Here is a 16,049-nt window from a genome sequence, read left to right as displayed (position 1 = left end):
GCATTTAGGTGGGATGCAGCGCACTTTGACCATGGAGCAGGTGAGATGGTCCAGTTTTGACTAGTTCTGAGTAGTTTTTCATGGAGAACTTCTGGGAGATGATGTAATCAGTTGACCTTGTTCTTTTATGGGTTAGAACAACACTTTTAGGGACTTAAGAGCCCTCGGTTTATGGACATAATTGATTGGGGTTGCAGTGCCCAAAAATGTCTATAACACTCACCAAATTGCCTTCCTTATCCAAGTCATCATCAATTCTAAAACGATTCATCGTACCGTCATTGATGAAGGCGCTTCTACTTGCATAATGCCTGTTACTTGTTGGAAGGCTATCAGTTCTCTGACTCTGTGCCAGTCTCCTACGACCTTGGAAGCCTTCGATGGGAGAGAGTCTCATCCTTATGGTATACTCCAACGCTTGCCTATTACTTTGGAAGGGAAGACGGTCAAAGTGGAGGTTGAAGTCATTGATGCCAATCTAACTATCAACCTCCTTTTGGGACGGAGCTATACATATGCCATCCGAGCCGTGGCTTCATCTCTATTTCATGTCATTCATTTCCCTCATCAGGGGAAGATCGTCATAGTAGACCAGTTGTCTTTCTTCACCTCCTCCTCTTCTGATGGCAACGTGCCTTTTGTGGAGCATACCTCCATTCCATGTGAGAGTGTGAGAGCCAGACTCTTTAAAGATCTTGCCCTTATGGGTGCTTTTTCACTCCCGCCTCCCAACATCGCTCCTATTAATATGATTTCTATTCACTCTGATCCATGGGTTCTCCCCCCTGCTGATTAGATAGAATCCTAGGGCGATGAGATGCTGTTGAGTCCCGCCGAGCTTAACTACGTCGAAATTGTTTCTGCATCAGCTCCACCCTCTGAATCTGCTCCTTCAAGCAGAGCTCTCGACTCGTACGCTCATTCCCCTTGGCTTGGAGATGGTGCTTCTTCAGACCCTTTAAAGGAAATTTTTCCTTCTGATGAAGCAATTATTGAGACCATGTCTTTCGAGGAACCCCCTTGGTCTGATCATCACCATCGTTCCTCATTTCTCCCTGCCCATCGGGAAATGCTTACCTGTCTCGAGCAGTTTGCTCCTTGTCTCCCATCCCAACCCCTTCAGACACCCATTCAAGTTCATCAAGTGTCTTCTGAAGGGAACATGGGAAACATCATGCAAACTCAGCCAATCGACATCTCTGTTAAACCAAGGATTGTCAAGCACATCCATGTTGGAGTAACTTGTACTCTGGAGGAGATTCAGCTTTACACTGATCTTTTTCGCGAATTCCGTGATGTGTTTGCTTGGTCTTACAAAGAGATGCCCGGTATCGATCCTAGTATCATGGTGCATGAGATACCTACATATTCGGGTGCTAAGCCTATTTGGCAGCGTTTACGCCCCATGCACCCCTGAAAGGTTGTGGCTATTAAAGCGGAAGTTGAAAAGCTTCTTGAGGCTGGTTTTATTTACACCATCCCACTCACAGATTGGGTCTCTAATATTGTCCCTGTGACTAAAAAATAGGGCACTATCAAGGTATGTGTTGATTATCGTGATATTAATTGGGTCTGTCCCAAAGATAACTACCATACACCCTTCATTTACCAGCTCATTGATGATTGTGCTGGGAGTGAAATATACTCATTCATGGATGGATTTTCTAGTTATAACCAGATTAATATTGCGCCTGTAGATCAAGACAAGACCGCCTTTATCTGTCTGTGGGGCACTTTCACCTATAAAAAGCTCCCCTTTGGTTTAAAAAATGCTGGTGCCACCTTCCAACGCGCAACATCTTATGCATTCCATGATATTCAACACATTGTGTAGCCATAACCTGGATGATCTGCTAGCTCATTCAACAAAGCGCCAGGACCATCTAGCTCACCATCGTGAAATTTTCCTCCGCTATCGACACTATCACATCCAGCTTAATCGACATAAGTATGTCCTCTGCATTGAGTCAGGCAGACTTCTCGGTTTCATCGTCTCCCGAGAGGGTATCCGTCTGGATCCCCTTAAAGTCGAAGCCATCCTGAATCTCCCTCCCCCTACTTCTTTGCAGCAATTGTAGAGTTTGCAGGGTAAAGTGAATTTTTTATGATGATTCATTCCGAACTATGCCGAAGTGGCCAAAGGCTATACGCGGTTATTAAAGCATGACACCCCTTTTCTTTGGGATGCCGCTACAAAAGAGTCCTTCGAGCAGCTCAAGGCTCTCCTTGTTTCTGCTCTGTTGTTTCATCCTCCTGATTATCACCGTGACTACACTCTGTATTTAGCCGCTGCCGATACCACTATTGGCATGATACTAGTTCAAGATGATGATGATGACACTGAGCATGTCATTTACTATCTCAGCCACAATTTACTAGATATGGAAACTTGCTATGCCTATGTCAAGAAATTGGCATTGGCTGTCGTTGGTGCCATTCAATGTTTCCACCATTATATCTTATTGCACACTACAACAGTGGTTTCTGGTTGTAACCCAATGACGTACATTCTGTCACATCAGTTATTGGGGGGCAAGTACTCGAAGTGGATTGTTATCCTCCAAGAGTTTGACTTGGAATTCACCACTACCAAGTCTAAGAAATCCCTTGTCTTTGCTGAGTTTCTTTGCTCTCTGCCATCCGTTACCGTACCCTCTCAGTTACAGGACCATATTTCGGATAAAACTCTGTTCTTAATTAGCACCCTCGATCCTTGCTACGAGGATATCATTATCTATCTTCAGACGTCCTCTTTTCGTCCCGATTTGTCAAAGGATGCTCGATGACGGATTCTCCATCAGTCTTAGCCCTATCGTATTATTGGGGACACCCTATACCGTCTCGGCGCCGACTCCATTCTCTGCCGATGCTTAACATTCGAGGAAGCCGAACGATCTCTAAATGACTACCATTCTGGCACCTGTGGTGATCACATGTCTGGGTATGCTACTACTTAGAACATTCTCCGTGCTGGTTACTTTTGGCCCTCCATCTTCAAGGATTGCATTCTTACTGTCCGCTCTTGTCATGATGCCAAATCTACCAACAGAAGATGCATGCGCCTCCCACTCCATTACACCCTGTCTTTTTCATCGGCCCTTTTTCCAAATGGGGCAGTGATTATATGACCTGTAACCCTCGCTCAGCTGGGGCTATGGGTATATGATCATTGCCGTTGATCATTTCACAAAATGGGCCAAGGCGATGCCTACACTATCTGAATACGGTCACACAGTGACGCAATTTTTTTTAAATCATGTTATCTCACATTTCAGAGTCTCTCAGGCTATCGTCACTGATCACAGCAAGCATTTCTATAGTCATATGATGGCTGAGTTAACAACCCAACTAGTCTTGCGGCATGATAGCTCGACACCATACTATCCTCAGGCCAATGGCCAAATAGAAGCCGTCAACAAGGTTCTAGTTACGATGCTTCAATGCACCATTGGCATGCACAAGTCCAACTAGCACTTGATGTTGTTCTCTGCCTTATGGGCCTACCAAACTTCTATGAAGGATGCCACCATATTCACCCTATTCCAATTGGTTTACGGGCTGGAGGCTACCCTTTCGATCGAGTGTGAGATCCCTTATTTGAAATTAGCCGTCGAATTACTCCCCAACACTACTCCGGTAGAGGAACGCCTTCTCTACCTAGAGCAGCTGGACGAGACTCATCGACTAGCCTCTCTAACTATTGGAGCATAGAAGAAGAGAGTGAAAACTCACTTCGATCATACTATCCATCCTCGTTCTTTCATTGAAGGAGATTTAGTCCTGCTCTATGATCAAGCAAATGATAAGCTGGGGGTAGGCAAATTCGATCCCATGTGGCATGGGCCTTATATTGTAAAGTGAGTTTTGCAAAAAGGGGCCTATGAGCTGATTGATTATGAAGGGAACCCTCTAGATAAGCCCTGAAATGGGCTTTACCTGAAAAAATATTATGCATGAACTCAATACACTCTGATTTATACATACGTGTGTTTTCAGCAGGTGTGTTGTGTGTGTGTTTTCATGTTTGGCTTGGTGTGTAGGCATAATTGCTGCTTATTATGTCTTTTTCTTCTTGTGCAGATGTCGGGTACACCTTACGTTGGTTTTGCTGATGGTGCCTACTGCAATACCCGCAACCTTTCTTCTGCGGCATGGGTGATCTACAATCCTCACGGTGAGTTAGTAGACCTTCAAGGTGTTTGTCTGGGTTGTACCACAAACAATGTCGCTGGATATAGTGTTGTTATTGAATCACTGACCGAGGCTATCAATCTCGGTATTCATACATTGGTTGTGAATCTAGATTCTCAACTTGTCGTCCACCAACTTAATGGGCATTATTCTGTCGTTAAATTGTTAGAAAGGAAGTTTGATTTTATTACATATCAGCACATTCCGAGAAGATTAAACACGTTAACTGATGCATTAGCAAACCATGTATTAGACAGACATTTGTGTAACATGTAATCAAAAAAACATATAGAAGCATTCAAAACACAATAATGAACCATAGGAATATGTATATATATATAGATATATTGTGTCGCACTGAGGCATTCAAAAAATAAGTGTATATGTCTAAATAGAGTCTGTGTTCTCCGTACATCCGAGACACATGTCTCTCAAAAAATCAGCAGGAAATAAAACCTAGGCGTCTACTACGGTGGGTTATGCTCCCTATAGCACACTACCACTCGTACCACTCGCCTCAACAGGTGGTGCACCCTAGGTATCACTCCTACTGTATGTATCTGGAACTCTACGACGACCTCCTTGGCCCCCATGTAATCAGGGATCCCCGCCGTCAGACCCTCAAGATTTTGGGCCACTGTCTCCACGGGATCACTAGGTGGGGGAGCCAAGGCCAGCGCTCCAATGCCCTGTGGATCCCTCCGAGCCTCTGGAGCTAGCCCTATAGGCCTCACTGGTCCCACATCCGCGAATACCATAGTGTACCTCATTAGGACATATACATGAAAAAATCCAAAAAAACATCATAAAAATAAAATGCAAAAACAATGTGATCAAGTGACTGACCACCATCGTCCCACTGCTCACTAGCGGGCAGCTACATGTCAGGGTCTCCATGAAAGTCCATGCCAGCATATGGCCAGTCCTCGACGAAGATCGTCTAGTGATCTAGCCACTCACGGAATAGTGTCCCCCACGACACTGGACATCCGCCACCTCCTCATGGCATAACGTGTGCCCACCGTGTGATCCTAGTCTACCGTGGTTTGGGAAAATCCAAGTCCATGTCGTGCAACTGCAGTGCTGGTACCCACTCCAGCATGAGCAGGACCAAGATGGACCCGTAGCCAAACTGTTTCGTCTCTCCTCTATGGCAGTTGGTAAGTTGTCTCTTCATATTGGCCATCACTGTTTCCGCCCAGTTGAACATGGTAATATTGATACATTCAAGAGCCAAATGGAGATGTGTCTTCGATGCCTCATGTTGGGCTTGGGAGCCTGCTACCCTCATCACTATAAATAGCATTGAACGAAGAACCACGTCTTCCACCATCGGGATTGCTACCTTCTTGCTTCTCATTTTTCGTGCCTGTGGTCACACTCGTGCCATCAACATCTCTAGACATTCGCCCCCAAGTCGCTACCCCTCTAGAATTGGCCTCTCACTGCGACGGGACAACCTGGTAAGGAAATATACGTCTGTGGCGTCGAACTCAATGTCTCAGCCTTAGATTATGAATTTTCTGTCTGTCGGATTCCAGGCATGGATCAGTAGCTCTAGCAAATTGGGTTGGGCCCGAAGGTGTGGAGTAAGGAAGAATTTTAGCAACCCGCATGCACATAAAGCATTTTGGCACCCAGCATCAGCAAAAGCTTCCACATCATTATCATCGTGTGTTCATTCCTGCCAAACAAACGACATGATGCCCTGCATGATGAGAAAAAATGAATTAGAACTGCGTTTACAAATTTCAGTCCATAATTTACACAAAAAAAATAATTTTGCGTAAAAACAGTCACGATGGAACGAAGTTGACAGTTCATTTTTCTCGTGCTCATCGCGAGAATACATCATATTCTCATGATGATCAGAAAACGTTACGTGTAAATTGTGCTCGGTTGTCGCGGACCCGAGCGGCATACCTGCAATGACCGAGCGACAGACTCCGACTCAAAAATCCGTCTAAACTTACATGTCTAACACTAAAATGCATTAAAAATATATTGAAATGAAGCGCAGGAAGAAGTCTACTTACTTGGTAGAAGTTTCAGGATGAACCGTGGACGAATGAGGCTGAAATCAGCTCGCCAACTTTGCTCAGGTTGGTGCTCCAAAACGCTCCAAGGTGAAATGAACAGTGCAAATGGTAAAAATAAATGGATTAACCCCCCTTTTTATAGTAATTTTTGAAAATTAAATATATATATATATATCTATATATATATATATATATATATATATATATATATATATATATATATATATATATATATTTTAAAATGTGGGTTTTTTCCTCATTTTTATCACATGGTTAGTTAAAGTTTTGGCTTTTTAACTATGTTTCCGCATATATTGATCATTTTATGTCGAATGGGTTTACGTTTGACGTGTTTTGTGCAGAGCTACAGGTAGTGGAGTTATCTCATGCTTCGTGTACACTTGATCCGTAAAGTCTTCTTTAATGCTCTTTTCCAACTTAAAAGATGAAAATATAACCGATTTATTCCTCCTGACTCGTTAAACGAAATAAGAGGCGGTCTGCTTTAAGCTCTTTGCCGACCGTGTAAACACGAAAATATTGCTTGGCCTTTGTTGTTTCGGGTTCATTACTGGTTGCGAAACGACATGATTTCGATCACTTTTCTACTTTTTCAGGTCGAGATCACTAATCACGAAAAGCAGTCCTTGATCGTAATGGTCAAGTAGTTCTTTCAAGTATTGTTTTATACTTTTCTGGGCTCGAGAGACACAAATCTACAAAAAAGGACCCCCCTCAAGTTTTCTTTTCTGTGTCTTTTTCAAACTCTCTAAACATGAAAAAGACTTTGATTTTTACCTATGTCGGACTCGTTAAACCCTGACGACATTGGACTCATCACCATGACGAGACTCGAGCTTCTCCACCCTAGGGCTCGTTAAACTATTACTAGGTTGGATTCGACCAACAATCAAAATTATATTACAAACATATGCTATCCCCTTCAAGCTTGTTTTCAAAAATAATTGGGGTATTCGCCAGCAATGGTGGGGGAAAATTTGGAAATCATCATTGGTAGCAAGTCACTCTTGAACATCGATACTTTTGCTTCTTGTTGGGTTAGGACATCCATACATCGTCATTTGGCCTTCTGCGGGTTTAGGTTGCCATTTGCCTCATTCCATCTGATTCACACCATCTCCATCGAGCCTCTGATCCCTTGGTACTTGAATGCTGCCACCCTCCGGAGTTGTGTCGTCGACATGTTCAAGAGTATAATCCTTCTGCAGTTTACATCCTTGCCTCCTCCTCTGATACTTTATTTCGCCATCTATCACTTGTTCCTTATCTCGTGTCATTGATGGGGGAAACATTATGGCCCTCCTGCGACGGGTCGTCTCCTGTCGACATTAGCTCATTATCCAGGAGATTGATCTAGAGATCCCCTTTGGTACCTTAGAGCTTGCATGACTCAATGGCAAGTTCTTCACCCCTGACGGTTGACTTTCATCCTTGGTCATCGATTGGGTGATTCCACGAGTGTTCGACTTCAGCTCCTTCTTCACACTTCATGGATTGTGCTAGACAATGCCTTGAGAACCATTGGAATTATTGGTGGTTTCTCTTGCGCTTGTTAACGGTTTTGATCATTGACCGGTAATCAAGCAACTTTCTATCATGCTCGACCTCAGCACATCTATTCGCATGTTAGAATTTGTACTATGATCGGTTAGGTTCAAGACCCCAAATTCGGATTACACATGTTCAGGTTGCGTGGATTGGTTCGTGATTTCATGACTCATTGATGGATGGCTGTGGCCATACCCGAGTCTTCATGGATGGCTACGACCATACCTTTACCACTATCATGGTCTTATTAGCTGGATGGCTATGTCCTCACCACAGACCTAGTTCGTATGTCTTTTGGATGGCTGCATCCATACCTAGACTACATGTATTTCACTATCAGAGATATTATCTATACTTGCACCTGTAGGTTCTTCCAGATGGTGTTCCAGCTCAGTCATTTTCATAAATCATTTCACCCCTCCCATTCTCTCAAGCTTCATACTTTAGGGGGCATCTGTTACATAGTAATTTGTCACTGCCTTCACCTCAGTCCTTCTACTGTGTCATGTGTCCGAGTCAAACATGCTCAGATTGAACAAATTCTCCCTTGTGCTGCCAAGTGACCCACTTTTCCTAAAGTTTTCTGCCTCATCATGATTGTGGGCTTAATACACACGATGAACAACACTTGTAAATAGTCCAGCCGCACTTTCAGCGTGGAAGTACATCTGATTCCTGCGATGGTTCGATTTCTTGCTCCAGCGCGAGGTTACTTATTATCTTTAGCGATGATCTGACTAGCTACATTGCTCACTAGCGATGTCAGTGCTAAGGATCTGTTATACACTCGCGATGATCTAGATTGGGTGAATTCGTTCCAATAGTTGGCCTTTTGGATGTCTCCAGACCTGGTTGTTGGCATAAGTTGTGTCGCCCTTCCATCTCTGGTATGGCAGTTTTGTCATTTGTGCTACCTTTCTTGGGGATAAGCTCACTCTTCCACCTTTCATGGAGACTCCTTCTCCTATTTAAACTCTCACCATTCCTATGCTCTACTAGTTGGATAGTTGGCTAGTTGGTAAATTCTTGGATTGAGCAGTGCTGTTAGTGTTTGTCAGTTTGCTAGATAGCCGGTGTGAGTGTGACAAGTGTGGGATTGTTGATAGCTTGTGGAAGGTAGTGAAGTGCCATTAACTTTGTGTAAAACTTATGAGTGAGAGAGAACTTTGTATGTTGGGAGATCCATCTCCAAAGAGTGAATGTTTGAAGGACATGCTGGCTGGATTCCTCTGAGAAGGCTTGCGATGTCAAGACTTTGGTTGTAAGCTTGCTCTTATTTCATTATTAATACAATCAATGATGTTTTCCTATGTCTTCTATGTAATTTACTTGATAGCTCATGACTTCTTGACTTTGTGAGTAAATAGATCATTGTTGCTTTCCGGTTACGTGCTTTGTTGTATTTCCTTTGCATTGTTTCAGGTTGATCACTCATCAAGGAAGCGGAAGATGGAGCAACGCAACGGAACTCCATCGACCACCGATTGAGGTAGGCCTCCATCTATGACTATTTAAGGAAAGCTATTGTTGATCTGTCCTTGTTTGTGACTAGACCCACTCTAGCGCTAGAGGGGTTGCCTCTGTTCGTAGAGGGAACACGTTCCTACATCACACCCGGTTTACCCAAACAGTTCTTAGTTTCCTCCTCCTTGTAAGACCTCCCTATACTTCTGCATTCCCTTTCTGGCCCACCAAAACCTTGCTGCATTCTTCTTTCACATATTCAACGTTGAATCTGATCGAAAAGACCTTGTTTTGAGCTGTTTTCCCACACTAATGCAGGTTAGCAGACTACACAGTGTTTTATAAGGCTCTGTGTCTCCATACGCAGAGCGTTAGTGGACTTAGTAACTCTCTGTGGCCACTGCTACAGAGCGTTAGTCCCTTAAAAACTTGATATACAACTGTGTCTACAAACTCAAGGGGATAGGAAACCTGCTCATGGACTGAAAGAGGGTTTGCAACTGCATTTTGTTAGCAAGGTAGGTGTCCAAATATTTTTTTTTAGGAAATAAGTTGTTTTTTCTTTCTTAAAAACATTTTTTATGAAAGAAAGATCCACATTTTTTATTCATTTTTTTGTTTAGATGGTTAAAAGCCGCTTTATTTTGGTTTCAAGTGGTTGTTAGGAAAGCATTGGAAAGATTTCTGTTGGTTATGCATGTGTTATAATGACTAAGATGCATGGAACAAATATGAATATGTGAAAGACTCTCACCTGTAGAATACAACTTGTTTTCATCGAATTGAATATTTTTTAAAGCATTGTCTTGTGCATGATTTTTGAGTCAGAGTCCCATCACATTTCATATGTCAACTGCCCTACTAAAGAAATAAAAAAGTACACATAAAATTTACCTAAAATAAATTAGTAACTCTTTATTGAAAAAACAAAAATTAGTTCAGTCTACGATCTTGGGATAGGCAATGTGAGTAAACTACCCAAGATCAGAAACCAAAACTAGTGTCATTAAAGAGAGAAAATTCCTTCTGCACTCATACTACTGAGACCACTCCCATCAAAGCGGAGCTAAATACGAGACAACATCGGACTGTAAGTGAAGGTGGCCCACCTTCACTTCCAACTCCTTTGGGTATTCTCTGTATTAGGGATCCCTTCGGGGATTTTGGAGCTAAGTCGGGGACTAAGGTATCCTACGCACACAACGTACTGTTTGTGTCTATGTTACCCCTCGTAGTGTCTGTGATTGGAGGTATCATTAGTGGCCAAGCTTTTAGGGACTTACACAAGGTGACTGGGGTGGGCTGCCCTACTACCTGACATAGACGAACCTACTTTGTCTTCAGTTTTTGTGAGGGTGCTCGTCTTCACAAGAGTACTTGGCTCGTCAATCTGAGGTTCGGGCGAAGCTCTAGAGTAACCGTAACTATACATTTGTCCAACCCTCTCTGTTTTTCATTGTGATATTGGGTTTCATCTCTAATGATCGGTGCTTATCAAACAGGGTGATTTCCCTCTGTTTGATGATTGATCAACTTAGTATATTTTTTATACTTCTTAGGTACTTGTGTGATATCATTGAGACTTTAACAAATATCATGATAAAATTTATTGATAAAAATTAATGGTCACCATGCCTACATCCGGCCCTCATCATCAATCTAGACGATTGTTAGGACTTCCTCCACTCATTGTGGAAGATCCATCGAGCTCCAGTAAACCGGATTCCCCATCTTTGGGGAATCAGTCTCCTAGATCTCACACGGAATCTGTTTGGACAACCGACGATTCAATTTTTCTAGAGGATTTCTTTATCGAAGGATTTCTTCCTCCCTTTAACCCTCTACTCATGAATTTGTTGGACCCACTTTTGGTTCCTGTGGCACCTGTACTCCTTGTCTCTTTAGAAGGAAAATTCCCATCCATCCCGTCGATGACTAACAGGTCGTGGAACTTTGTGGACACTTTTGGTTCTCCACCACTTCCCTAGTCGATAGTCACCACCACACCATTGATGGCAGACCCTGCTATCCCATTTTTCCTAGGTACAACCACTCACATGACACCCTGCATGAGTGGAACCCAACTGATGCCAGGTTCCACCCCTTTAGTGTCAAACTATATACCTTTTACAAGTGTTACATACAATGCTCCATATAACGCCCAATATAGTGCTATTAGCTTGTTTCCCATCCACCAACAATATGGTCGACAACCATTGTACATTTCAACCCCCTAGATTCAGGTATCTGGGGGCATTCCCAATATGCACATACTGATCGGGAATGCAATAGTTCCCCCTCCATTCTCAGGTATGCATGGTCAATCCTTGATTGACATGAGCATTCCTTATGTCAATCAAGGACATGTGGTTAGTTGTGTGGTTGGTGGGAATCCTCAAGGAGGTCCGAACCAATCCATGGGGGAACCCTACTCACAAATTCAAATTAGTCAAGGGGGCACCGCTTATCCTGGGGCCAATTCTATACCCCAACATTAGATTCCCCTTGGATACCCACAATACAATGCCATACCCTAAGGCAACTACTATACCACGCAGCCTATGTATAACATTGGGACTCAAACGATGGGAGGACCGCAAGGTTCCTCAAGTCATATGTCGTTTCCTTGGTCTGAGTCGAGGGTACCACACACTTTTCCTTTCTTGGCAACGTTGGATATCCCCGAATTGTACAAACTTACAAATGACCCCATATACCACGACTTACTTTGGCCGCCGATCCCGCATAAGATACCAATAGACATCCCCAAGTTCAAAGGGAAACAAGGGGAGGATCCGGGCACTCACATCACCACCTATCATCTTTGGTGTGTTTCCAACCCCATGGTGGATGATAGTGTCCGGTTACATCTTTTTCCCTGCACCCTCACTGGCAAAGTAGCTAAGTGGTACATTGAGTTACCACACGCATCAGTAAATACCTTCGACGCTCTAGTGATGGAATTCCTAAAGAATTTCGAGTTACCCATCCAGTATGAGATTGGGATAGAGCTCCTCACTTCACTATGTTAGGATATTGCCACCCACATCTATGATCATATACATGAATGGAGACATAGTCAGAGGTTAGTTAAAGCTCCCCTCCTAGGCTAGCTCTTAGTGGACTGGTTCTGCAAGTCCCTACTCTCGCAAATTGCTAAAGATATCAGTTTAGGTGGTGCGGTCACAGAAGACCAATCCATACATAGTGCAAATCACATAGATCTGATATATTCACAATCTAGCACTCTTTACGACGTAATCCCCAATGCCCCTTGTAACACCAATGTTTCTGTTACTCAGCACCCCGGAGCACACGATGATGGGATTATCGGCGCAACCTCTAGGGCTACTGTAAAACAACTTAGTGGTCACATTGCCCAAATGTTAGTGGACCCCTCTACCAAATCGACTGCTCTTCCTACCATCGTGATAAACTTTGTGCAGTGTACGAAAAAACATGGTGGTAGGAACAAGAAGAATAAGAAAAAGACCCCTCCTTCTGAGGACAAGTTAACAAAGTAGAAAAACCCAAAATAGAAGGCCGCTGCGCCTCTTGATGATGGAAAGGATAAACCCGCTAGATTCCCTTGCAAAATTTGTGCTGAAGACCACATGACCTATCGCTACCCGCATCTTTAGGAATGCACATAATACATTGCTAAAAAGGATACTGGTAGGACCCCCGCTGTCCTTAATAATCCTTTCCCCACTCAGCAGCAGCAAAAACTTATTGCAAACCAACCCCAACCCCTGCAAGAGGGCAGCCGTGGTTCACAACATCCTTCAACTGGTGAAGGATCTTCTACTGTTTACACCTTTGTAATGGTAGATCTACAAACAAGAGCCAAATCCTATGGAGCTCCTATCGCTCATGCAGAGGAACCTTCCTCAAGTCAAAACCCACCACTGCCCAATGATTTGCATATCGAACAGCTGATTTCTGACCTTGTAATTCACCTCTCCAAAGGGGCACTTCGACGCACAACGCCCAATACATTTGCATGTGCCACCCAAAACTACAACATTCTAGAAGACTTGGCACAAGCACCATCAGCTATGTCGATGCTCGAAGTATTACAAACATGCCCAGAACAAAGGAAAGCTTTGCTTTCAGATATTGGTGGTATCGACCCACAGGATTCCATGCTTGCAATTTTTGACATGGAAAAGTGTAAACATCCCCTTTCCCACCAGCTTGCATTTCAAGTGCAAATTTTTTCGAAAGGTAAAGGTATACACAGAACTGTCATTGACGAAGGTGCTTCTACCTGCGTCATCTCAGCTTCATGTTGGCTCGCTTTGGGTTCTCCAACCCTATCCCCACTGTCAAATTCCCTTGAAGCTTTCAGTAGCCACACTTTCATCCCAAAAAGTTACCTTTATGACTAACCCATCACTTTGAGTGGGAAAATGGTAACAGTGGATATTGATGTCGTGGATCATAAACTTGACTATAATCTGCTTTTGGGCCACACTTGGACTTATGCCATGAAGGACATTATGTCTTCAGTCTTCCGTATCATCTTATTTCCCTTATATGGAAAGATAGTCGCAATGGACCAGCTGTCCTTTTTCACCCTAGATTACTCCCTATTACCTAGCGGCTTTGTACCCTTAGTGGGTGGTGTACCTAACTCTTATGTCAGTATCGGTACCGGTCTATTGAAGGGCTCTTCCCTGATGGGTTGTTTCCCTCTTCCGCTGCCCACGGTTCCACAGACGGCCTCTATGGTTTCATCCATTCCTCACGAACCGAACTATCCTTGGATCCTCATGGCCCCTTTAGACATTGACACTTACGGAGAAAAAATGTCGCTGTCACTAGCTGAATTGGCCTACTAGGCCATTCAATCTACATCCGAGTCTCCGGTCACTTTGGTCACGGCCAATAGTACCACCACCCCTCCCATAAATTCTCCTTCTTTTGATCCCCTCAATCAAGTCCTAACTAAGGACGAAGCTATTAGAGAGATCATGAGTTTAGAAGAGAGACCTTGGGAGGACTCGCACCATCGTGTTTTGATATCTGATTTGGACACGATAACTCTTCAAATCCTGTCACCTGACACACCTGAAATCATTTCCTCACCATATACGACTATCCAAACTTTGGACTCGGGGGGAAACATGAGTAATCTTTTAAAGACATTGCCCATCGATATTTCAGTCAAGAAAGGCATCATAGAAAACATACAGACTGGAGCCAATCGCAATCCTGAAGAATTGTGAGCTTCACCTACCCTTTAAGGACTTCCATGATGTTTTCCCTTGGTCTTATGAGGAAATGCATGGCAGAGACCCTTCTATTGTCAAGTAAGAGATAAAGAAAGAGTGAGCGTTCGTTTTATGGTATTTTTCTTGCTCGTTAATCTGACAAATCTTCAAGTCTCCTTCTTCAGGCTTGTTAAATTACCACGAAGAAGAACGAACATTCTTTTTATGGTATTTTTCTTGCTCATTAATCTGAAAAAACCTCGAGTATCCTTCTTTGGGCTCGTTAAACTACTACAAAGAATATATAAGAACTTTCTTTTATGGGATGTTTTCTCACTCCAAAAACTGAAAAATCCTTGAGTTTGTCATCGTTGGGCTCGTTAAACACATACGATGACGGTCTGAGAAACTCTTTTTCGATCTTTTTCTAGCTCATCAAAACTGAAAAAGACCATTAGAGCATTCATTTTAGGCGCTTTTTTCTTGCTCGTAAAACTAAAAAAATCGCGAGTTTTTCTTTAGGCTCGTTAAACATTTATAAAGATGACCCAAGAATTCTTTTAGGTACTTTTCTCACTCGTTAAAGTAAAAAATCCCAAGTTTTTGTTACCGGTCTCGTTAAAAATCTATAGTAACAACAAGAGCACTTTCTTTTTTGGGACCATTTCTCGCTCTTAAATTGAAAAATCCTAGAGCTTTTCCCCTTCTTCAGGCTCATTAAATCTACAAAGAAGGAATGAGTAGTTCTTTTACCTCTTTTTCCTTGCTCAATAAACTAAAAAAGATACCTTGAGTTTTCTTCATTTGACTCGTTAAAATTTGATGAAGGTATTGAGTTTGTTGTCACGTGACTCGTAACAAAATGAGGTCGACATCTATTGAACATAGGTTTATGTTTATCCAGATTCAATATATCAACTCATGGAAAAGTAACTGATCTGGATATAGTATTAACGTTTTGTCGCACCCGGTTAACAACTATGACAAAGGGACCACCATGGAGTCATTCTTTACGATCTTTTTAGACTCTCTAAATATGAAAAAACCACTGAGTTGTCTAGTCTGGACTCTTTAAAATACACAGACAAGATATAGAGTTGCTCTTTTCTGATCCTTTTTAGACTCTCAAAACATGAAAAGATCGACCAGTTTGCCTGTTTGGACTCATTAAACTAATTAGATAGGGCATAGATTCGCTCTTTTCGCAATCCTTTTTAGACTCTTAAAACATGAAAATATTGATGAGTTTGCCTGTCTAGACGCATTAAACTAATCAGATAGGGCATAGAGTCACTCTTTTTTCAGTCCTTTTCAGGCTCTTAAAATATGAAAAGATCGATGAGTTTACCCGTCTGGACTCACTAAATTAATGAGATAGGGAAAGTGGACAATACAACTATATTCTATATTAGAAAGCATGGTTTGCAGTAGTCGTTCCCTTGAACATGGCACTCCCTCAGATAAACCTTCCTTGTGACAACCTCTTAATATGAATCCTACCATCCTATGAGTTTAGCCTAAAAATACCCTAGTGTTCTTGCATGTCTGTATCCTAACACTCTTTGGTGTT

The sequence above is a fragment of the Pinus tabuliformis genome, chromosome 5_2 (genome assembly GCF_031772625.1).
Source record: "Pinus tabuliformis cultivar Carrire ecotype Pingquan chromosome 5_2, CPIR1, whole genome shotgun sequence".
Lineage (NCBI taxonomy): Eukaryota > Viridiplantae > Streptophyta > Pinopsida > Pinales > Pinaceae > Pinus > Pinus tabuliformis.
This window is presented reverse-complemented; position numbering follows the sequence as displayed.